Source organism: Papio anubis, chromosome 9, assembly GCF_008728515.1.
Source record: "Papio anubis isolate 15944 chromosome 9, Panubis1.0, whole genome shotgun sequence".
Classification (NCBI taxonomy): domain Eukaryota; kingdom Metazoa; phylum Chordata; class Mammalia; order Primates; family Cercopithecidae; genus Papio; species Papio anubis.
The window spans coordinates 97,562,839-97,587,266 of NC_044984.1; the positions used below are offsets into that span (position 1 = coordinate 97,562,839).

At 39.2% G+C, this 24,428-nt stretch overlaps 1 long non-coding RNA gene across 1 annotated transcript in view; it reads right to left on the reverse strand.

Moving 5' to 3' along the window:
• The window catches only part of LOC103876022, a 151,520-nt gene that overhangs the window by 73,995 nt on the left and 53,097 nt on the right, over nucleotides 1-24,428 (reverse strand). Inside the window, exon 2 of the long non-coding RNA XR_002515821.2 lies at nucleotides 12,742-12,811. This is a non-coding gene — a long non-coding RNA (uncharacterized LOC103876022). The remainder of the gene's footprint in view (nucleotides 1-12,741; nucleotides 12,812-24,428) is intronic.

The following is a 24,428-nucleotide window of genomic DNA, read 5'->3' on the forward strand; positions in this document are numbered from 1 at the left end:
GCTGTAATAAAGTCTCTTTCCCCTTTTTAAAAGAAAATTATTTTCAGTGGATTCTGGTTCAATTTTCTTCATGATGAAATTTACCTGTGAAGTGAGGGAGAGGACTGCAAATACATGCCAAACATAACGATAGGTCTCAAGGTGGCATATGGAAACAGTGCCAGGTAGAGACTCAAACTCACATAACTTAGCCAACTAATGGACTATCTCCTTCCTGTTTTTCTTTAACAAATGCCATTTAAAAAATCACATAGGTTAGTCTTTTAACAATCATGTGCCTGGTACTGTATCAAGAGCTGTGGAAATAGCAGTCATAAAGCCAGGCAAAATCACTGACCTTAAGAAGCTTTCAATCTGAAGACATCGCAGTGCACATAAAGAAAGAAACCAGGCCAGGCGGGGTGGCTCACGCTTGTAATCCCATCGCTTTGGGAGGCCGAGGCGGGTAGATCACCTAAGGGCAGGAGTTCTAAACCAGACGGGCCAACATGGTGAAACTCCGTCTCTACTAAAAATACAAAAATTAGCCGAGCATGGTGGCAGGCGCCTGTAATCCCAGCTACTCGGTTGGCTGAGACAGGAGAATGGCGTGAACCCGGGAGACGGAGGTTGCTGTGAGTTGAGATCGCGCCACTGCACTCCAGCCTCGGTGACAGAGGGAGACTCCGTCTCAGAAAAAAAAGAAAAAGAAAAAGAAAAAGAAACCACAAGAAGGGTGGGTAGAAACACAGGCCCTGAAGTCAGCCTTTCTAGGTTTGAATCCTAGCTTCCCTGAGTCCTTGTGCAAGTAATATGGATGTCTCTGTGGCTCATTTTCTCCAGTTATACAGTGAAGAAAATAGGATTCGGTTTATAGGGTGGTTGTTCTGAATATTTAATGAGATAAATAGAGGAAGAATTTAGTGGAGCTCCTATTAAATGATAAATGCTTCAAAAATGTTAGCTATTATTGTTATTAAAGAAAGGGGATGTTCTTACTCTCAAGAATGAGACTCTAATAAATAGTCTGTGTATTTTATTTTATTCCATTTGATTTTCATAACAACTTAATGATGTAGGTATTATTATTCTCATTTTATGGACAAGAATACAAAGATTTTTTAAAAACCTAATTATGGTCACATAATAAATGGAGTCAGAATTTGAATCCATGTCTATTTCTTCCCAAAAGTCATACTCTTTCAACTACTCAATCCTGATTTAATAAATTATTGAATTCAAAGGCAATAAACAACTCTCTTCATTTTTAAAATTCTTGCCTAAAGTGAGATATTTCATTTCACATTTATCCTTTTCTTTCTTCTTGTGCTGTCTTTACTCTTTCTCTTCATACCCATTTGATTTAGTATTATGATGAGATGGGTAAATATTTTCTTCTCAACCTGCAAATTAACTTCTTAAGGCAAAATTTCATCCATTTTTTTTTCCTTAAGTTGCTCTGCAATACAAACAGCTCAAAATAGAGCTTGGCATCTATTAATGGCTCAGAAAATTAACTTTTATTATAATTGTTATTAGTCTTTATCTTTATTGACTCTTTTAAAACATCTACCTGACAACGTTTTGATATTTCCAGTCCTAAATTAAATTTATCCTTGCTGTTATCCAAACGCTCATGCTTTTGAAATCAATTGCTCTTCTCACTAGTATGTGTGGCCTGTGCATCGCATTACATCTCGGATCAGACAGGTTTCTCTGACCCTGACAGTCTTAGTGGTTGCGCAAGTATGTTCTTCACATCTAGATCCTCCCAGGTGTGTGTTCTGGCCTGCTCCAACTTGGCCCACCCCCAGGTACTACAGACCTTCAAACCCAAGTCAGCATCACCAAGGTCCTGTTCCAAAGAGAACCAAGTCTGGCAGGAGATTAGGAGCTGCATCTCCTCCAGAAATTCATGCAGATATTTGGCTTACTTTCCTAAGCCTGAACTATAGGGTTCCTGGAGATTCACTGGACAATTTTGTGTTCCCCCATATTGAAGCTTCTCCCACTAATCCCCTCTACCTGGGCTCAGGCTACAAATCTCCAGTCCTTGATTTGAACACTAGTCATCTCTCTAAGCTGAGTCTTTTATTGAACTCATTGAAGCCCTGATAAATGCCTATCTTTTAACAGTTCCCTCAACCTGGAGCCCCAGCCACTGGCTGGGTTACTGTTTCAACCAAGTAGACTTTTTTCCAGGAAAAAATATGTTGCTCCTCATTTGCTATTGACCAAAATCTCCTGTTGCATTTCTTCCATCCACTGAAAGGTATAGTAACATTTCATTTCAATAAACATTTAGTATCAAGTATTTCTTAGCTTAAGCACTTAACAGCACAAAAAATAAATTAGATTTATTCTTGAGAAACTTTTAAAGTTGTGAGACAAACCAACAGTAAATGAAAAAAAAAAAGTAAGCTGGAAACAGAAAGAAATATGTAACATACTCTCACTGAGGGGTGGGCGTGTGTGTGTGTGTATACTGCAAATGATTAGAAATACCAGTCTCTTACAACTGAATTCTAATAATTTCCATGTTTTTAATTGTGTCTATGTTAATATGTATATGCATCTCTTTATTGGTGAGGGAGAATGGGAGAAAAAAGGAAATGATTACATTATGGTGGATACTTTTATTCGCCACAATGGAAGTCTTTAAACATAAAGTTGATGTACATTAAGAGGCAAGACCCAGAGCATATCATCTAAAGAAGATTCCTCCCACTTTTCTTCTGCTTACACCAATTCATCCAATCATACATGAAATTATTTTCAATGTACTCAATTTATTCCGTGTATAATATTGCTTTGTGAACTATGGGAAATATAAATATGACTCAGTTTTTCCCCTCAAATAACTGACACACTAGTTGAGCTGATAACATATTTTAGAACCTGATGATATCTTAGATATTATTTAGTTCAACTCTTTCAATCAAGAGAGATAAAGTAACTTTCCTGAGGTTGCATATCAGGATAAGGAGTCACATCCCTATCTTATTACCTAAATACATTATTCTCACTATGTTATACTTGCTTTCTGTTTTGAGCTTAAACTTACATGAAAATTTCAACATGGCAAAGCAGTATAGGATGAGGGCTAAGATATTATAAAACCAACATTAGTTTCCATTCATTGAATGCTTACTAGGTATCAGACACCATTCTAAGTTTATTTATTAACCCATTTAAAAATCAGAACTGGGTATATACCTGGAGGATTATAAATCATTCTACTGTAAAGACACATGCCTATGTATGTTTATTGCAGCACTATTCACAATAGCAAAGACATGGAACCAACCCAAATGCCCTTCAATATTAGACTGGATAAAGAAAATGTGGCACATATGTACCATGTAATACTATGCAGCCATGAAAAAGAATGAGTTCATGTCCTTTGCAGGGACATGGATGAAGCTGGAAACCATAATTCTCAGCAAACTAATACAGGAACAGAAAATTAAATGCCACATGTTCTCACTCATAAGTGGGAGTTGAACAATGAAAGTATATGGGCACAGGGAGGGGAACATCACACACTGGGGCTTGTCGGGAGATGGAGGACAAGGAGAGGGATAGCGTTAGGAGAAATACCTAATGTAGATGACGGGTTGATGGGTGCAGCAAACCACCACGGCCTGTGTATACCAATGTAACAAGCCTGCATGTTCTGCACATGTATCCCAGAACTTAAAGTATACTATAAATAAAGAAATAAATAAAATATAAAAACAGTAGGTTGGAGCAGCCAGCTTCTTTGTGCACTATGTAAATGGAACACCTACTCCAACCAATCCTCTGTTCCCTATGTAAATCAGACAGTGCCTCCTCAAGCTCATCTATGAAACCAACCACAACTCACTGGGAACTGGGAGACCCATTCCAAACCTCCTCCCTCTGCACAAGGGAGCTTTTCTCTTTTGCCTATTAAACTTCCATTCTTAAACTAAAAAAAAAAAAAAAAAAAAAAAAAAAAAATCAGAACATCTCTAAGAGGTAGACATTATTATAACATGCTTTTTACAAATTAGTAAATGTGATACAGAGAAGACAAGTAACTTATCCAAGATCATATGGTTAGTATGTATAAGAAATGAATTTTGTCTAGAAAATCCACCTCCAGTGTCAGTGCTCTTAAACATGATGCATTACTTTTTTCAAAACCTGTAGATTACTCAGAAAATAAATGCTACTACAGTGTTATAGTGGGCAAAAATAATTACATTGTTAATGATATATTCTATTTCATCCAAAACACCTTCTCTAATCAATCATTAAAAAGATATACATATAAAATTTTGATATGCTATAAATAAAATTAAAAGGATAAAATAAAAATAAAAAAGGATAGAGCATGAATAAACGTGAGTAAAGTGAATGTGCAAGACATAGATTAGTGAACAGACCAAGGTTAGAGCAATGGTTCATGCTGAGAGGAATAGGAGGTTCAGAAGGGAAATATAAATAAGCTCTGGTATTGGACTAAGGAGCTCCCATTGAGCTTTTATGAACTGAGAATTGACATTGAATAAAGGATGTTTAATTTTGTAAATGGATGGAACCAAAAGCAACACATCAAAAATTTGGAAAGTCAAGAAGCTAAAAGGCAAGACACCAGTGTGGTACTCCAGGCTGGAGTGGTGAACACTCCACTAATTTTTTTTCCCAACCAACTGGCTATGCCTTTGAGTCTCCTTTGCAGGGTACTTTTCATCATCTTGTCCCTTAAATTTTGGAGTGTCCCAGATTTCCATTGTCAAATCTCTGTTTTTCTCTATGTGCAATTATACCTTTATGCATGGCATTAAATAGCCTGCATATGTATGCTTAGTATTTTCATTTGGATGTCTAGCCTTACATGTAGTCAGATAAAAACCTGACATTTTAGTATTCCTCTGGAACTTGCTCCTCCTCTCTTCATTCAGTGGCTCAAGGTCAGTCTTGACTCTTCCTTACGTAACCCTTGTCAGCAAATTACATCTATTTTCAAGTTTTGACCACTTTAAAATACTTCCCCAATACTCTAGTGCAAGCTTCCATCAGCCTTCCACTTTTCTCACTTAATTGTCCATTTCTCCTCTCCTCATACACATACTCTGTTCTTTATATAGTAGTATGATCCTTTAAAGAAAAGCCAAATCCTGCCATTTTCCATTGATTATCTAACCCAGTACAATACAAGATTTATTGTGATCCTCAACAAGTTCCTGCATGAGCTGTGTCCTGCCATCTCTCTCTCTCTTCTCCAACCCCTTTTCATCGCTCCATTTACACCCAACATACTCAGTTCGATTCAATTCAGTGTATGCTACTGCTTTGTGAACTATGAAGAATATATTAGTAAATATAAATTGGCTTCTTGTCTTAAAATAACTGACAATGTGGTTGAGTTGATAAGATATTTTAGAGCACCAGGATATCTTAAAGATCATCTAGTGGAACTCTTTCAATCCAGAGAAGAAAAGCGACGTTTTTGAGGTTGCACATCAGGACAAGAAGTTATATCATTTATCTTTTTACCCTATACTCATCCCATTATGTTATAATTGCCTTTTATGTTATATGCTCCTGCCACATAGATTTCTGTACTGTTTCTAGAATATACCAAGTCCCTTCTCTCCTGGGACTTCTTAGATAGATTTCTGTACTGTTTCTAGGATATACCAAGTCCCTTCTCTCCTGGGACTTCTTAGCTTTTCTAGATAACACTCATCCCAGATTGCCACCTTTATTTATTGAGATTTCTGCTACAATATCACTAACTCGAAAGGACCGCTAAAATAGCAACCATTTCAATACCGTCTATCCACTGACCCTGCAGAATCTTTCATTATATCACTTATCAATAACTGAGATTATATAAACACCTCAGTATATGCTTATTCGTTGTTTATTGTCTATCTTCCCTTCCTAGAGAGTAACTTCTATGAGGGCAGAGGCATTGTCTGCCTTGTTCACTCAGAGGCCCTCAATAAATATTTGTTGAATAAAAGACTGGATAAGTGAGTGAATAAACAAATGGATAGGCATGAGAAGTAACTCTTAAAAGTATAAGTAAAGGATGAAATAGAAGGAAAGACTGTTAAGAAGGAATATTTTTAAACTCTCACAATTGATTGGATCTGAGAAATCAATACGGAAGGTAAAGAGGACACCACGATATTGAGTCGCAGGAGCTGGAAGAATAGCATTTTTAACAAATTGAAGAGTTGGGAAACATAAGTAAGTCTGAGAGAAGCAAATTAAAGGCATTAGAGAGACGGTAGTATTGAAGTATGGGACTCCGTAAGATTTCAGACTAGGGGAACAAAACAGGAGAAGAACAAAGGTCAAAGATTAAGCCTTGGGGCCCACCTATGCCTAGGTTTGGGGAAGAAGAGACAAGTCTTCCTTCCCTCTTCTCTGTAGTTGGTGTTATAGAACTGAAGAATGTACCAGATTGAAGGTGAGTTAATTAGTGGGCCAGGGATGACAAAGGGAACCCAGCATCAATGGCACAGAAAGCCTAAAGTGGTGGGGATAACTCAGGGAGAAAATGTAAAAGGCCAGTGTCTCTATGTTGAGCACTGTAGGAACTTACAATAAGAAAACGGTTTGCTCGAAGAACCAGAATGAATTAAGTAGGGCACAAGATAGGGCAGAATGGTGAGTCCAGAGGCCAAGGCCAAGTCCACTCTGTTTCTAAGAATGGGCATCATTCATTCATTCCTTCATTCATTTCCCAAATTTTAGGCAGGAGGGAGGCTCCTCCTGCCTAAATTCATGAATAAGACAGGCCTCCTGCTTTCATAAATTTCCCAGTCTGTGATAGCAGGAAAAACAGAAGAGGGTAATATGCCTAAAGGAAAGCAGGAAAGGTGGGGAGTTGAGTGGGTAGAAGAAATAGCTCTAAGGAAGTCTAGCTCATGAGTATGTGGTGAAGAAACTAAGTGACAAGATGGTGTCAGGAAGTCGACAGAATGAGCCAGAGATGAGCAGCCCACAGTTGTAGGACAATTATGATACTAGCAATTATAATATTTTTATAGAGCTGTCAGTTTCTTTTGGTCTGCCTACCTTTTCCCCTTGCTGATATATCTCATTCCTCATAATGCTATATAGGGTATATAATATTCCCCCACTATTTATGGATGAGGAAAAGATTTGCCTAAAGTGTCACACTCCCTAGACAAACTCTAAGTTGGAGGTGAGCTATTTCACTGCAGTGTCATGTGGCAACCCCACAAAGTCCTCTGCTGACATCACTGTATTTCCTAATAAATCATACCCAGATTTTATCGGCCTCTTTCAAGGATATTTCTACAAAATATTTCCAACAGTTTCAGATATTTTTTCCTGGAATTTTATCCAAAAGAAGAACATAGTGTAGTAACACAATACTAAAGCTAACATAAGCTTCCTTTGTGCCTAGAATCTAAATTTCATCAGATGTATCTCTTGAACTCGTATCCTAGGAGTTAATAATTAAAGTTTCTACCACATAACCTCCAGAGGTATGTTTGTTTTGTTAGTTTATATTGCCCAATAATTTACCTCCAATGATAAAGCTTCTCCCAAACAAGGTTTTGAAGTGTGTGTCCACTTCTCTCCAGGAAATAAATGTTTTGGTGGGGCGGCGGGAACATTAGCACCACAGTGGAACTCAAGCATACCCTGTATTTACTGCAGGAACTCAAGCATACCCTGTATTTACTCATATTGCTGTTAGAGATAAGCCAGTCCAGGCTCCTTAATTAGAGACCAAATCTCAGGTACCAAAGAATTTAGTGATTTGTTTAGGGGCCCAGAGTTGTTCGTGCATTTTACTAAATCCATATTATTTATTTTTGCTGGCATCTATATAGCCTGTATATGAAACATGAAGTAAAATTGATCAGAAAATATCCAGTTTATTTTTTTTATTGTATAAATGAAGAAACAGAGGCTCAGAGAGTCTAAGTGATAATTCTGAGTTCACTTGGGAAAGCAGCAGAAAAGCTGAACACCCAATTCCCTATTTGGAGATTTCATGTGGGACAGTGCTTCTCGAAATAGAGATTCATGGACACCTTCATGTCTTAAGGAAAATCTTCTTCCCACTCTAGACTTCCTAACCATGAATTCTGGTGTTATTTGAGGAATCTAAAAGCCCCTGCCTACAGACTTTCTGAGTTCTTACCAAGTTTTTCATGCAGGTCTGAGTGCCTCATACTGTAACAAGACAACTTTTGTCTTTCATTGTATCCTAGACCTTTATGGAGAAATCACCAAAGGTCCTTTGTAACTTTCGTTAGACCTCCACTCCTTGTTCTTGTATTAATGCCTTGCATTAAACAAATGCACCCTTCCCTCTTAAAAGTCCTCTCCCTGTGATTCTTTCCTTTGGTGGACAATGCTTGATCCTCACTTCTTCTGTCTCCTGATTAATGTTGTGGTTCCTTCTCCACTTTTGTCTACCACCCACTTCTCTCTCATCTTGTTCTACCAGACTCATTCACTGCAGGAACTCAAGCATACCCTGTATTTACTCATATTGCTCTCACTCTAGGTATTCACAGATTCGGACAGTGATGATGGATTTAAATACAAGACATTCTATCTGCATTCCTAAACATAGACGACAAGGTGTTCAATCAACTTGCCCCACATACAAGAGATCATGAATCCAAATTAGAGGCTATCTCTCTAGACTTGCAGATAACTGCTCATTTCTTGAAACAACACTGCCTCTATTGGCTAATAAATGCTACAGTTACCATATGTTCAATATTTACTGTGTTTCAGGCATTCTGCCTAGTGCTTTATTCACATTATCTGATTTTGTTACTATAACAATCCCATTAAGTAATTATTATGATTTCCATTTCATAGATGAAATAATTCAGAAATTTAACGCTCTGCCAAAAGTCACACAACCTATGGCAGAGCCCTTACTTGAATTCAGGGTCAACTAAACATATATGTATATCAGAAGTAGTGATTTTGTTTAGAACAAAAGGACCAATGTGATTCAAACTGTGCCAAAAGAACATAGTCTCAGGGTTAATTTGGGAGCCACGTGCCAAGCACTGGTCTAAGTATTTTACATGTGCTAAGTAACACAATTCTTCAGTCAACCCATGATGTAGATACTAGCATCAGTATTCTCACTTTACAGATGAGGAAGTGGAGGTAGAGAGAAGTATATTGCCCCAGATCACACAGCTAGTAGGTAATAGAGACAGGATTCAAACTCAGGGAGTGTGTTTTTTAGCCTGACTTCTAATCACCAATCAACTTTCCCTCTCAAAATCTGTTAGTTAAGAGCAATCTTCAAATGTTTAAAATATTCGAGGGCCATTTTGTAAACAATCAAAATATATCAAAATTATGGTTCATTTTTCTATCGCAAAACTAAAAGGCATACCTAATTTATTTTCAAATTCACATCTTCTAACAGTTTTAAATGATATTAATAACATTCAGTGACTAGTGGTAAGAAAGTGCTATCAAATCTCACCAAGTGATGTCAAAGTTCCCAGAACTTTGAATTTTACTCCAAATGAACCAATATAACGTACATATTGTTTTTACTGATAGTTACTTGATGTATCCAACGAAAAGTAAATTGCATTATGATTTGCCACACATACACTAATGTATGAAATTCTTCTGGTTACCATTTGACAAATCGGTAGCACAAATAAAATAATAATTACTGATATCCAACCAATTTAGATGCACTATAATTTATATATGCTCAAAACGCAAGGATATTATATGCTATAGGATATTTTCTCCTAATAGGTAATTACCCTAATAGGTAATCAAAGGCACACTTTAAGCTTATTATGGAGTAAAGAGAAATATGTCCTATGGCATGAGAATCTATAACCAGTTTTATTCAAAAATAAAATGGCAGACCAGACCATATTCTATATATAATCTCTATAAATAGTCTATCTGCTGTCCCTTTTATTTTCTTAATAGTGGTGGGATGAGCTGCAAAGTCACTCTGATCCCAAGTTATAAATACAAGGTAAAAACAAAATCCATTCATGGACAAACCTACTATTCAACATTGTATCTAACAAATCACAATGAAAGGACAGTTGAACAAGAAAATGTTGTGAAGCTCATCCTAGCCAAGAATTGGTGAGCTAGAAGTTTTAAAATAGACATGCCCTAAAAATTGGGCGCTCATCTTCACCACAGTGAAAATAAAGCCCAAGGAGCTTATGTGGCCTCAACTGCCAAAAAGAGTGGAGTGAAGTTCAGGGATCCACCAAGTTTTAGAATCCAAAGGGAAAAAAAAACGGAATAATTATATTTTACACTCCACTTTCAACCTCTCCAGATGGATTACGAAAATAGTGAGAAATCTAACAAAGCATTGCACAACTCTTCAGGCTGTATTTGGGTATATGACAATGAGAGAGAGGCAGCATTTATCAGTTGACTCTGCCCTGCAATATTTTCTTAATGCTTATCTCTGGCAAGGTGACCGGGCACCATGACCCAAACCAAGTGGATGATTAAATCAGCCAATTAATAAGTACATAGTGAGATGAAAGGGAAGACAAAGCAGCCAGGATAACTACAGCTGGCACATTTCCCCATGATTAAGCTTTGACCTCCTTAGATCAGTACACTGGATGCTGGACACTGGACACTGATCCTCCATTGAGACCACTGAAATTGCTTGCTCCTGCTCCATATGCCAGAGGCCTGTTGTCCTGCAGGTTTCATCAACCATGTGGCACTTCTCTTATTCTGCTTCTTCCCAACATGCCATATTCCACCTCCCCCCAGTTCAATACTACTCCTTGGAATTTCTTACTGGCTAATTGTTTTGCTATTCTGTCCCCGATTGGATTAGACACTCTTGGGGATCAGGAAAATATTCTCAAACATACATCGTATAAAAACGTCTCAGTACATGTGTTTTAGAGTCAGACTTCCCACATTTATAGTCCTAATTCTGTGAGTTACCACTTCTATCCCTGTGACCTTGGGGAAGGCAGCCGAGTCTCTCTATGCCTCAATTTCTCATCTTTAAAACAGAGAAAACAGCAACTACATTTTAGTTTCCTGTAAAATGAGATAATAATGCACATAACAGTTTATTGGAGTTCCTGGCACACTGGTAAAATTTGTTCAATAATGAATGAAGTCCCAATTTTCTGGCACAATTTCTAATTTTCTGGTCCCATTCTGTGGTATTGTATGTGTCATTTAACTCTCATAACAACCTTTTGTGGTATCACTATTATCCCCATTTTGAAATAAGGAAACTGAGGCACAGAGAGGTATACCCCGTGGGTGAGGTCCTGAAGAGAGTTGTGGCAGGACCAGGATTTGAAGGTAGGCTGTTTGGCTCCAGGATCTGTGCTCTTCATCTTCATGCTGTACTACCTCAAAACAAAGTCCAATCTGGCAACCACATAGGAAAATCATATGGGACTCTCTCAGAACTTAGGTGCCAATAAGACACAGCGACCATTTCTAGTTGAAAATTATGTCCCCATGAGTAGTTATTATTCATCACTTACACTTTAGTGAAAACAGGTAGACCTGATTTTCTAAAAGGAATTGAGGTCTAATAGAAGCTATGTTTGAAGCCAGCCATAAAAAAAAAAAAAAAAATCTCATCATACTTTCTGTCTGTGACCCTTGCTCCATTTTAGTTCATTATTCAGCAGCTTATGAGACTGTATCCTGAACTGCAGAGTATTCTTCTGTTAGGATAGCACTTGCCTGAACTATAACTGTTAAGTAAAGGCAAATGGAAAAACAATTCTATTGGAAGGATATCCACACCCCGCTTTATAATAAAATGATGACTCCCAAGAGGAAAACAAATATGGCAGCCTGATCCCTAGAAAATCAAACCACACCATTTCATTTTCTGACACCATGGCCCTTGGATGTTCAGCGATGTGATTAAATTTTTGAGACAAAATGAGCCTCCGTAAAGTAAGAACAAAATGCTCCCCACAATCTAAGCTATGTAAAGGCCTTTGACCAAAAGTTACCCCTAAGTATCTACCTAGAACTACCAAAGAGAGAACCATTCCCTAGCCACTGTACTACCCTTTCTGACTCCAGGTTTCCAAAGAGCTAAAGAAAGGTAAGGGACCCCAAGAAAATAAAACTGCTTGAATAATTTTTTGAGACAAATCTTGAAAAACAGAAAAGCAGTTCTATATGGGGGAAAGAAATCATTGTTAAAGCATAGAACCGCCACCATGGGCCTTCCAGGGGCATGGCCAGAAACTCTGCTGAAAAACTGACTTTATTTTATAAGCAATCAGATAATAAGACTCCTTTAAGAAGTACAGAATAGTTAAATTCATCACATAATTTAATTGTACAGGTTATTAAATAGCAGTTTGCCTCCCCTCCTTCTCCGACGCTGCTTTTGTGTATTAAACTCAGACTAATCAAATTGGGGATTCCAAGAGTACTGTATTAGTCATCCTCATCCCTTTTAATTTGTTTAATGGCCTTTTGTGTGTGTGTGTGTGTGTGTGTGTGTGTGTGTGCGCGCGCGCTAACTAGCAGTGCATCACTTAGCCTCATGACAACATGTAAATAAAGAATGGATAGGAAACTTTTGCAGGAAAGAATAAAGCGTGTTTCCTTTCTAAAGTTACATTTCATGTTTGGGTAATTCATGAAACGTGTACTGCAAGCAATGGTGCTTATTATTTGTTAGTGGTCTCCAGACACAGGAGAAGAGCGAGAGCGAAGAAAGGAAGGAAGGAAGAAAGAAAAGGAGCCTGAATTTACACTCACCACTTCAAAAGCCCTTTTGTACTAAGCCAACTTCTCCTGGCTGAAGATGCAGTATCTGCCAAGAAGTCGCCTGCAAGAAAGCACACAACACAACAAAAGTATAAAACAGTCCATTAAAGGACTCCTTTTCTATCCACCCCCAACTTCTTTTAATAATTTTTTTTCTTTTGCATAAAAGACACATTTTTAGAAAGTGGCACTCACTCAGTGCCCTACAATGCTGACTGGGATTAGAAAATAAGCTGCCTCGTTAGTGAAGTTTCGAGTTCGGTTTGGCTGTTTGGGTCAATTGTCTTTTCACCTGGCTCGAGCCACCAAGTCAACGTGAACTAAGAATAGGAGTTATTTAGCATGTAGGACCCGTCGGAGAGCAAGCCTCTCGGAGCAGTGGTCTGAGAGGAGCGAGAATGGCTGTCTTGTTTGGGTGGTTGTTGTTTTGAGCTGCTTTTACACATTCAGACTTTCTGTCCATTCAGCCAAAGAGGCCACGCGTCCGAAACCTGAAAGGGGCTAGTGCTTTAGAGCAACGTGGTTAAACTTGCCTTTTCATATGTGGGATTTTCCATGTGGGCAATATTTGTTCTCTAGGCATTTTGAGAAGCTTGCTCATATATGGCTGTTTTTCAATGTTTATATTTTCAAGTAGGTGTTTAAAAAACAGCATAAATTATGGGGGATGTGAGAGGGTAGGAGGAGGAGAAAGTAGAAATAAAGAGTGGTCGGTAACTTCTTCCATCACAGGCTGCATAGACACCTGCTGGAAAGTCACAAGTCCCGCGAAATGACTCGCCGAGTGTTTTGATCTCCATGATGCCAACTGCCTGACTTTTCCAATGAACTGACCAGTTGTTTGGGCATCTTTCAGGAATAACTTCGCTTCAATCCGAATTATTTAGAAGTAATTACCCCATGGGTGGATAATCAAGGCCTGTGCTTTCTATTTTCTTTCTAGGCACCTGCTTTTGGGGGCCCATTTTAATACCAATTCTTACCCCAAACTTGAGAAGCGGTTTCAGTTTAGTTCAGTGAACATTTTTATTGAACATCTGTCATGTGCCAAGCACTCTGCTGGCTTCTGGAGATAGAAAGATAAAAAGAGGTGATTGTTGCTATCAAAAAGTTGAGATTTCGTGGGAGACAGACATGATTTAAAGTAATATCATGAAAAGAAACCCAGAGTGGTTTGGGGCTATTGGGAAGGAGATTTTTAGCATAACCCAGGACTTTCAGGAATGACCTTTCAAGGCAGTGAAGAATGGGCTGAGATTTGAAGAATATGGAGGAATAAACCAATTAACAGAGTGAGAAAGAAATTTCTGGAGAAGGAGCCATGTAAGAAAAGGCAAAGAGGCACAAAATGGTGGGATTAGCAGTTCAGTAGACCTGGAGAATAAAATGTGAGAACAGAAAAAGAGGGGATGAGATGGAGAAAAAGAATAGTGGATTATTGTATCGTGAAGAGTGCAGCCACCATTTTAAACCATCTGTACTTTGTCTCAAGGGCAACAGGGAGCCACTGAAAGGCCAAATCAGAAATATGAGGGGATCAGATCTAAATTTAGTTATATCTTCATGTAAATGGATTTGAAAACAGTCCATGGGAGAATGGTTAGCAGACTAATACAACAATTTAGGGAAGAAAGAATAAAATTCAGAATGAGGGATTTGGTGGTCCAGTTGAGGAAGAAATTCAGATTTGTAAAATCTGTGTCAGGCAAAATTAGCGGGATCAGGAAAAGGAAGAGGCTATCATAATTCCCAGATTTCTAGCTCAAACAACAGGATGGTGGCAGTGCTGTTGACCATGAGAGGGCCTCCAGGGAGAATGGTCTGAAGGTGAAGGAGGAGAGAAGTAAATAGGGAGCATGACAAATTCTGATGCCTCCTGGAACAGTGGGACAGAGTTTAGGAGGCAGTCAGACACAGGTAGAATGAGCTTCCAAAAATCAATGATTTAAACCATGACTTCCCAATGGAGTCAACATTTCCCTCAAAAAGAAAAGGTGAAAATTTACTTTTGGTAGGAGGAGTCAGCAAAAAGCTCTTACATATTACAATGGTTTGTGGCCCTTCAAAGGGTCACAAACACATACCTATATCTCTATAATGCTATTACAGTTTCATGGCTGGGAGGGGAGAAATTTAGGTGGCAAGTAGGAAAAAACATGTCTGAAAATGATCCTTGGGATGGCAATAACGAACTAAAGATTGAGAAACAGTGACTTAAATCTATGGTTTTATTGTTGGCTGTTACAAATTCAAAGAGAGTTGTCTTCCTTGGCTAACATGGAGTTTGGAGCAATTATTTGCACTGGAGAAAAAGCCCCTGGAGAGCTTAGCACCGTTCTCTTGGGTCAGGATCTTCCAGGTTGCTGTTTATTCCAGGACTCACACCTTCTGTGGTATTGATTGAGAATTTCATATGAGTAGAGCCCAGGAATCTGCACTTAAAATAATTTTCTTTTCTTTTCTTTTCTTTTTTCCGAGGTGGAGTTTCATTCTTGTTGCCCAGGCTGGAGTGCAATGTTGTCATCTCGGCTCACCACAACCTCCACCTCCTGGGTTCAAGCGATTCTCCTGCCTCAGCCTCCCGAGTAGCTGGGATTACAGGCATGTGCCACCACATCCGGTTGATTTTTTATTTTTAGTAGAGATGGGGTTTCTCAATGTTGGTCAGGCTGGTCTTGAACTCTTGCGCTCAGGTGATCCACCTGCCTCAGCCTCCCAAAGTGCTGGCATTACAGGCATGAGCCACCATGCCCGGCCCACTAATTTGCTTTTAATACTCTGATCTAACTAATTTAAAAATTCAAGGATCTCGGTCGGGCGCGGTGGCTCACACCTGTAATCCCAGCATTTTGGGAAGCCAAGGCGGGCGGATCACAAGGTCAAGAGATTGAGACCACCCTGGCCAACATGGGGGAAATCCCGTCTCTACTAAAAATACAAAAATTACCTGGGTGTGGTGGCACATGCCTGTAGTCCCAGCTACTTGGGAGACTGAGGCAGGAGAATCATTTGAACCCAGGAGGCGGAGGTTGCAGTCAGCCAAGATTGTGCCACTGCACTCCCGCTTGGTGACAGAGCAAGACTTCATCTAAAATAAATAAATAACTAAATAAAATAAAAAATAATTCAGGGATCTGAGATTGAATTAGGAAGCAATATTCCAATGGTGGATGAGAAATTTTCAAGAGAAGAAGAATCGTAAAAGCATAAGCATACCATAAATGGAACTTAGGAGCTTGGGTCTCACTTTCCAAACTTTGAAATGGGTCACTCAACAACAACAAAATAGATGTCACTCTACAAAAAGAAGAAAGACAGAGGTGGAGGTAGCTTTGACAACATGGCTGTAGTTGTTTCAGCTTGAAACACCAGTAGCCTGTGTAAGCTGAAAAGGGAAAGTTAATCTGAATCCGCTGGCAGACATCAGTTCTCATGGGAGCCCAACAAGGTTAGTTTTACATAAACTGTGAAAGTACCAGAATGATCTTCTTCATTCACCCAACAAATTCTACTCTGTAGAAGGTACTGCCTAACCTCTGGAGTTATACTATATCCATCAAAAACTCACCAGAGAAATAACATTTATGGAGATTGCCTGAAAGATATCCACTCATCTATAACCTATACTCCTACCCCTACCCTGTCTCACAGGTAGGGAAAAAAGCTAAGACACATTTAATAGAATACTAGGCTGACTTTGGGAAATGCCATAAGCTTATATTGTATTTCCCTAGGAAGAAAGACTCCTTTTTGCCACCATGTCACTTGTAAGAATGATGTTGAGTGTGATCATTACATTGTCTAGTAATTAGAATGACCACTCTTCTGGTGGTTGTTTCTGTTAGGTGATTAGTAATAGTAGGGTTTTTCTCAAGTTATTTTGTTTTAATTCATGGACACTGAGAATTATACGGCTGATCTTTATTCCCCCCTGTTAATTTAAGCTGCTAAAAAAGCAAAAACCAGACTTGTTCATTCCCAATAGCAAGTAGAAGGGACTCAATACTATGTATGTTTTTATTAGCCTCGTACTTACTTCCACTTTATGTTCTTAAATAAAATATATACCAGAGCCATGGCATTTATTGGTCTTTTAAGGGACTTGTAAATGAGGTTGAGGCATTATGTTATCTGGAAGTTACCAGCTGAGAAGGGATTAGTTATCTGATTGACCCATCCTAGCTCAGGGCAAAGCTGCAAAGAAACAGATATGGAATAGGTAAATTCTGAAGAAAATGGCACAGAGGAGGAGCAGAACAAGAATGGTAAGGTCAAGAGAACAATGTTTACCCAGTTCTATCCATGTGATGGCATTAAATTCAGTAGTGGGTACCCTAAGGCAAGAATTGGGTCAGAAACAGTTACTAATAAAGGTTTAGTTCATGGCACACTAACCGCTAGGGGTTTTACTAATACCCTACCCGCAACTCCCCCCTCCCATGTTTCTATTTTTAATGTAAATTTTTATTGAGATAATTGTAGGTTAAATGAAGTTGTCAGAAATAATACAGAAAAAATACCCTAGAGCTTTGATCCAACAGAACCTCAAAATATGTAAAGCAAAAATTTGTTTCTTATTGCTGACATCTTCCAATAGTAACATTTTGTAAAACAATGTGATATCACAACCAGGACATACATATTAATACAATCCACTGAACTTATTCAAATTTTCCATTCTACTTGTACTTATTTCTGCATTTAGTTCTATTTAATTTTATAACATATGTAGTTTCAAGTATTTAACATCACAGTCAGGAAACAATTCCATCACTACAAGGATGCCCTTTTATAACAATCACTGTACTCCTCTTGCACTTTGTGAAAGAAATTGTATAAAATTGGTTTAATTGCATTCTCTTGCACTATTTCATTTCATTTCATTTATTTCATTTTAAGACGGAATCTCTTCTCTGTCGCCAGGCTGGAGTGCAGTGGCCCATTCTCAGCTCACTGCAACCTCTGCCTCCCAGGTTCAAGTGATTCTCCTGCCTCAGCCTCCTGAGTAGCTGGAACTACAGGCATGTGCCACAGCGCTTAGCTAATTTTTGTATTTTTAGTAGAGGTGGGGTTTCACCATGTTGGCCAGGGTGGTCTCGATCTCTTGACATCGTGATCCACCCGCCTTGGCCTCCCAAAGTGCTGGGATTACAGTCATGAGCAACCGCACCTGGCCCTTGCTCTTTTTAATAGATATAAAGCCTATAGTGAGATTTTCTATTTTATTGCTGAGACTGGTGGATTTTATCTTTATTTTTATTTTGTCAGTCTTGCCAGATATTTATCAATGTATCATTTCTTTTGAATAACCAGCTTTTGGTTTCATTAATTATTTCTATTGTCTTACATTTTTTATTTCATTGGTTTCTGCTCTTATCTTTATTATTTCCTTTCATTCTTTCGGTTTGATTTTCCCTTTATTTACCAGTTTCTTGAAACAGGAACTAAGATTATTAATTTGAGATTTTTCCTCTTTTCTAATGTAAACTTTTAGTGTTACAAATTTTCTTCTCAGCACTGCTTTAACTATGTCTTACATGTTTTGATATTTTATATATTCATTTTTATTTAGCTCTATAGAATCTTCCTCTGTGATCTATGGATTATTTAGAAATGTATTTTTAATAACCACTATTTAGAGATTTCCCTATTGTCTTTCTGTCATTGTTTTCTAGTTTCTCTCCATTATGGTTATAGTATATGCTCTATATTTCCATTTATTGTTTCCTTTGTTGAAGTTTGTCATATGTCCCATGATATGGTCTATCTTGGTTGGGATGCTCGGAAAAAAACTGTATTTTGCCACTGCTGATATATAATGTCTCACATTGGTGGTTATGTTGTTTAGGTCTTCTATAACCATGCTTATTTTCTGTCTATTAATTCCATCAGTTTCTGGGGACATGTGTGTTGAAATCCTCAGCTGTAATTCAGGATTGGTCTACCTCCTTTCAGCTCTATCAATTTTTGCTTCACATCTTTTGAGGTTTTGTTGTTTGGTGCATACGTGTTAAGATATTTATGTTTTCCTGATGGATTAACATTTTTATCATTATGTAATGTCCCACTGGGTCTCTAGTAATTTTCTTTAAAGTCTATTTTATCAGGTATTAATATAGTAAATTAGTGCTTTTTGTAAATTAATGTTTTCATAGTATATCTTTTTCCATCCTTTTAATTTTAACCTACCTATGTCATTGAGTTTGAAATAAGATTTTTGTAACTAGCATATAATTGTCAAACTTCCTCTTGAAAGATAGAGCAGAATTGGGGATAAGGATATCAGAGAACAGGGATCTGAACTGAAAGGTATAGATGAGGGTGGGGAATGGCTATGTAGTGCTCTGTATATGAGAAACAAAGAAAATTCTGTAGTAGATTGATTCTTGGTTTCTCTTCTAGTTTAGGAAGACCCCAAGTCAAAGACATGGGGGCAGATGATTACACAAAACATAAGTACTATAGGCTGAATTGTGTCCCCCCTAAATATATATGTTAAAGTTGTAACCCCCAGTAACTCAGCATGTGACTATATTTAAAGATAGGGTCTCTGGTTTTCAAAGTAGCTTGCTTGTAAGGGCCCTCCTGAGCAAACAACAGAGGGTGCCCAAAGTAACAATTGGACTTAATAGAAGGAGCTTTCATCTAGCAGGAGCTGAACGCTGCTGTGGTCGTGGTGCTGGGGCCGCCTAACTCCAACTGCAGGACGGGCGCCCACCTTCGACTCCAGTGATGATTCTTCCCATGGTCTTCAGAATTTAGATTCTACACAGTTAACTTTGTATCCAAGGATCTATTGCCAAGAAATTTGGAGCTCAGTTTCAAATGAAGCATGACTGGGAGACCTCAGGAAACTTACAAACCTGGTGGAAAGTGAAGGAGCAAGCACCTTCTTTACAAGTTGGTAAGAGAGAAAGCAAGAAAAACGGCTTGGGAAAGTTGATGGGACTTAGACAAAGGCAAGAAGACAAACTGGGTAGTATGGAGAGGAGCAAGATGGCCGAATAGGAACAGCTCCAGTCTCCAACTCCCAGCCAGCCACACAGAAGACCGGTGATTTCTGCATTTTCAAATGAGGTACTGGGTTCATCTCAATTAGGAGTGCCGACCGGTGCTGGTCAGCTGTTGGTCTGACCAGCGAGAAGGAAGCAGGGTGAGGTGCATGGCCTCACCTGGGTAGCTAATAGGGAAGGGAATCCCTTTCCTAGCCAGGGGAACTGAGACACACAACACCTGGAAAATCGGGAAACTCCCCACCCCAATACTGCGCTTTTAAGCAAACAGGCACACAAGGAGATTATATCCCACACTTGGCCGGGAGGGTCCCACGCCCACGTGAGCCTCCCTCATTAGCTAGCACAGCAGTTCATGCATCTAACCAAGAAGGCAGCAGTGAGGTTGGGGAGGGCTGCTCGCCATTGCTGAGGCTTGGCGAGTAAAACAAAGCCGCTGCTTGGAAGCTCAAACTGGGTGGAGCCTACAGCAGCCCAAGGAAACCTGCCTGTCTCTGTAGACTCCACCCTGGGGACAGGGCACAGCTAAACAACAAAAAAGCAGCAGAAACCTCTGCAGATGGAAACGACTCTGTCTGACAGCTTTGAAGAGAGCAGTGGATCTCCACACGGAGTGTTGAGATCTGAGAAGCTGGGACAGACTGCCTGCCTGCTGGTCCCTGACCGCTGAGCAGCTCTAACTGGGAGACATCCCCACCTTAGGGGCAGTCTGACACCCCACACCTCACAGGTGGAGTATACCCCTGAGAGGAAGCTTCCCAAAGCAAGAATCAGACAGGTACACTCACCGTTCAGCAATATCCCATCTTCTGCAGCCTCTGCTGATACCCAGGCAAACAGGATCTGAGGGACCTCGCTAAATCTCCAACAGATCTACAGCTGAGTCCTGACTGTTAGAAGGAAAACTATCAAACAGGAAGGACACTCCACCAAACCCCATCAGTACATCACCATCATCAAAGACCAGAGGCAGATAAAACCACAAAGATGGGGAAAGCAGGACCTAAAAAAAGTTGAAATTCAAAATAAGAGCGATCTCCCCGGGCAAAGGAGCTGGCAGCTCATCGCTACAACGGATCAAAGCTGGACGGAGAATGATCTTGACGAGATGAGAGAAGAAGGCTTCAGTCCATCAAATTCTCAGACCTAGCTGAGGAATTACATACCCAGCAAAGAAACCAAAATCTTGGAAAAAAGTGGAAGAATTTCGATGGCTAGAGTAATTAATGCAGAGAAGGTCATAAACGGTAAATGAAAGAGATGAAAACCATGACACGAGAAATAATGCGGATAAACGCACAAGCTTCAGTAACCGACTCGACCAACTGGAAGAAACAGTATCAGCGACGAGGATACCGAACGTAAAATGAAGCAAAGAAGAGAAACCAAAAGAAAAGAAGAAAAGAAATGAACAAAGCCTGTAAGAAGTATGGGATTATGTAAAAGACCAAATTCATTGCCCTGATTGGGGTGCCTGAAAGAGGGGAAAATGAACCAAGTTGGAAAACACTTTTCAGGATATCATCCAGGAGAATCCCCACCTAGTAGTGTGGGCAGGCCAACATTCAAATCCAGGAAATACAGAGAACGCCTACAAAGATACTCCTCGAGAAGAGCAACTCCAAGACACATAATTGCCAGATTCACCAAAGTTGAAAGGAAGGAAAAAAATCTTAAGGGCAGCCAGAGAGAAAGGTCAAGTTACCCACAAAGGGAAGCCTCCTCCATCAGACTAACAGCAGATCTCGGCAGCAAACTCTACAAGCCAGAAGAGAGTGGGGGCCAATATTCAACATTCTTAAAGAAAAAGAATTTTAAACCCAGAATTTCATATCCAGCCAAACTAAGTTTCATAAGTGAAGGAGAAATAAAATCTTTTACAGATAAGCAAATGCTTAGAGATTTTGTCACCACTAGGCCTGCCTTTACAAGAGAGACCCTGAAGGAAGTACCAACATGGAAAGGAACAACCGTACCAGCCATTGCAAAACATGCCAAAATGTAAAGACCATCGAGGCTAGGAAGAAAACTGCATCAACTAACGAGCAAAATAACCAGTTAATATCATAATGGCAGGATCAAGTTCACACATAACAATCTTAACCTAAAATGTAAATGGACTAAATGCTCCAATGAAAGACACAGACTGGCAAACTGGATAAAGAGTCAAGACCCATCAGTCTGTTGTATTCAGGAGACCCATCTCACATGCAGAGACATACATATAGGCTCAAAATAAAGGGATGGAGGAAGATTTACTGCCAAATGGAGAACAAAAAGAAAAGCAGGGGTTGCAACACACTAGTCTCTGATAAAACAGGACTTAAGCCATCAAAGATCAAAGAGACAAAAGACGCTATTACATAAATGGTAAAGGGATCAATTCAACAGGAAGAGCTAACTATCCTAAATATATATGCACCCAATACAAGAGCACCCAGGATTCATAAAGCAAGTCCTTAGAGGACTTACACCAAAGAGACTTAGACTCCTATACACAATAATGGAGACTTCACTCCACTGTCAACATTAGACAGATCAATGAGACAGAAAGTGAACAAGATATCCAGGAATTGAACTCATCTCTGCAGCAAGCAGGCCTAATAGACATCTATAGAACTCTCCACCCCAAATCAACAGAATATACGTTTTTCAGCACCACATCGCACTTATTCCAAAAATTGACCACATAATTGAAAGTAAAAGCACCCTCAGCAAATGTACAAGAACAGAAATATAACAAACTGTCTCTGTGACCACAGTGCAATCAAACTAGGACTCAGGACTAAGAAACTCAATCAAACCGCTCAACTACGTGGAAACTGAACAACTTGCTCCTGAATGACCACTGGGTACATAACGAAATGAAGGCAGAAATAAAGATGTTCTTTGGAACCAATGAGAACAAAGATACAAATATACCGGAATCTCTGGCACACATTTAAAGCAGTGTAGAGGAAAATTTATAGCACTAAAATGCCCACAAGAGAAAGCAGGAAAGATCTAAAATTGACACTCTTAACATCACAAATTAAAAGAACTAGAGAAGCAAGAGCAAACACATCTGGAAAGCTAGCAGAAGGCAAGAAATAACTAAGATCAGAGCAGAACTGGAAGGAGAGACACGTGCAAACCCTCCAAAAAATCAATGAATCCAGAAGCTGATTTTTGAAAAAGATCAACAAAATTGATACAGACCACTAGCAAGACTAATAAAGCAAGAAAAGAGAGAAGAATCAAATCGACGCAATTAAAAATGATAAAGGGATATCACCACCGACCCCAATAAGCCAAACTACCATCAGAGAATACTATAAACACCTCTACTAAATAAACTAGAAAATCTAGAAGACATGGATAATTTCTGACACTTACACTCTTCCAAGACTAAACCAGGAAGAAATTGAATCCCCTGAATAGACCAATAGCAGGCTCTGAAATTGAGGCAATAATTACTAGCCTACCAACCAAAAAAAAGTCCAGACCAGATGGATTCACAGCTGAATTCTACCAGGAGGTACAAGGAGGAGCTTGTTTCCACGCCAGTGAAGTACCATTCTCTGAAACTATTCCAATCAATAGAAAAAGAGGGAATCCTCCCTAACTCATTTTATGAGGCCAACATCATCCCATACCAAAGCCTGGTAGAGACACAACAAAAGAGAATTTTAGACCATCATCCCCTGATGAACATCAATGCAAAATCCTCAATAAAATACTGGCAAACCGGATTCAGCAGCACATCAAAAAGCTTATCCACCATGATCAAGGGCTTCTATCCCTGGGATGCAAAGGCTGGTTCAACATTCGCAAATCAATAAACATAATCCAGCATATAAACAGAACCAAAGACAAGAACCATGATTATCTCAATAGATGTAGAAAGTTTTGACAAAAATTCAACAGCCTCTTCATGCTAAAAATGCTCATCAAATTCGGTATTCGATGAACGCACTCAAAATCATAAGAGCTATTTATGACAAACCACAGCCAATATCATACTGAATGGGCAAAACTGGAAAAAATTCCTTGAAAACTGGCACAAGACAGGATGCCCTCTCACCACTTATTCAACATACAGTTCTGGCTAGGGCACCAGGCAAGAGAAAGAACTAAGGGTATCTAGTTAGGAAAAGAAGAAGTCAAATGTCCTCTTGCAGATGACATGATTGTATATTTAGAAACCCCCATTGTCTCGGCCCAAAATCTCCTTAAGCTGATAAGCAACTTCAGCAAAGTCTCAGGATACTAAAAATTAATGTGCAAAATCACCATCTTACATCCCAGCACAGGCGTTCGAGACAAAACCAACAACTCCACCACCAGCCCGCCAACGAGAACCCCAGCGATCCTCTACTATAACCACAAACCACTTCTCAGTGAAATAAAGAGGACACAAACAAATGGAAGAACATACCATGCTCATGGATAGGAAGAATCAATATCGTGAAATGGCCATGTCGCCCAAGGTTATTTATAGATTCAATGCCATCCCTTATCAAGCTACCAATGAGTTTCTTCACAGAATTGGAAAAACTGCTTTAAAGTTCATATGGAACCAAAAAGGAGCCCGCATCTCCAAGACAATCCTAAGTCAAAGAACAAAGCTGGAGGCATCACGCTACCTTGACTTCAAACTATACTTCACAAGGCTACAGGAACTAA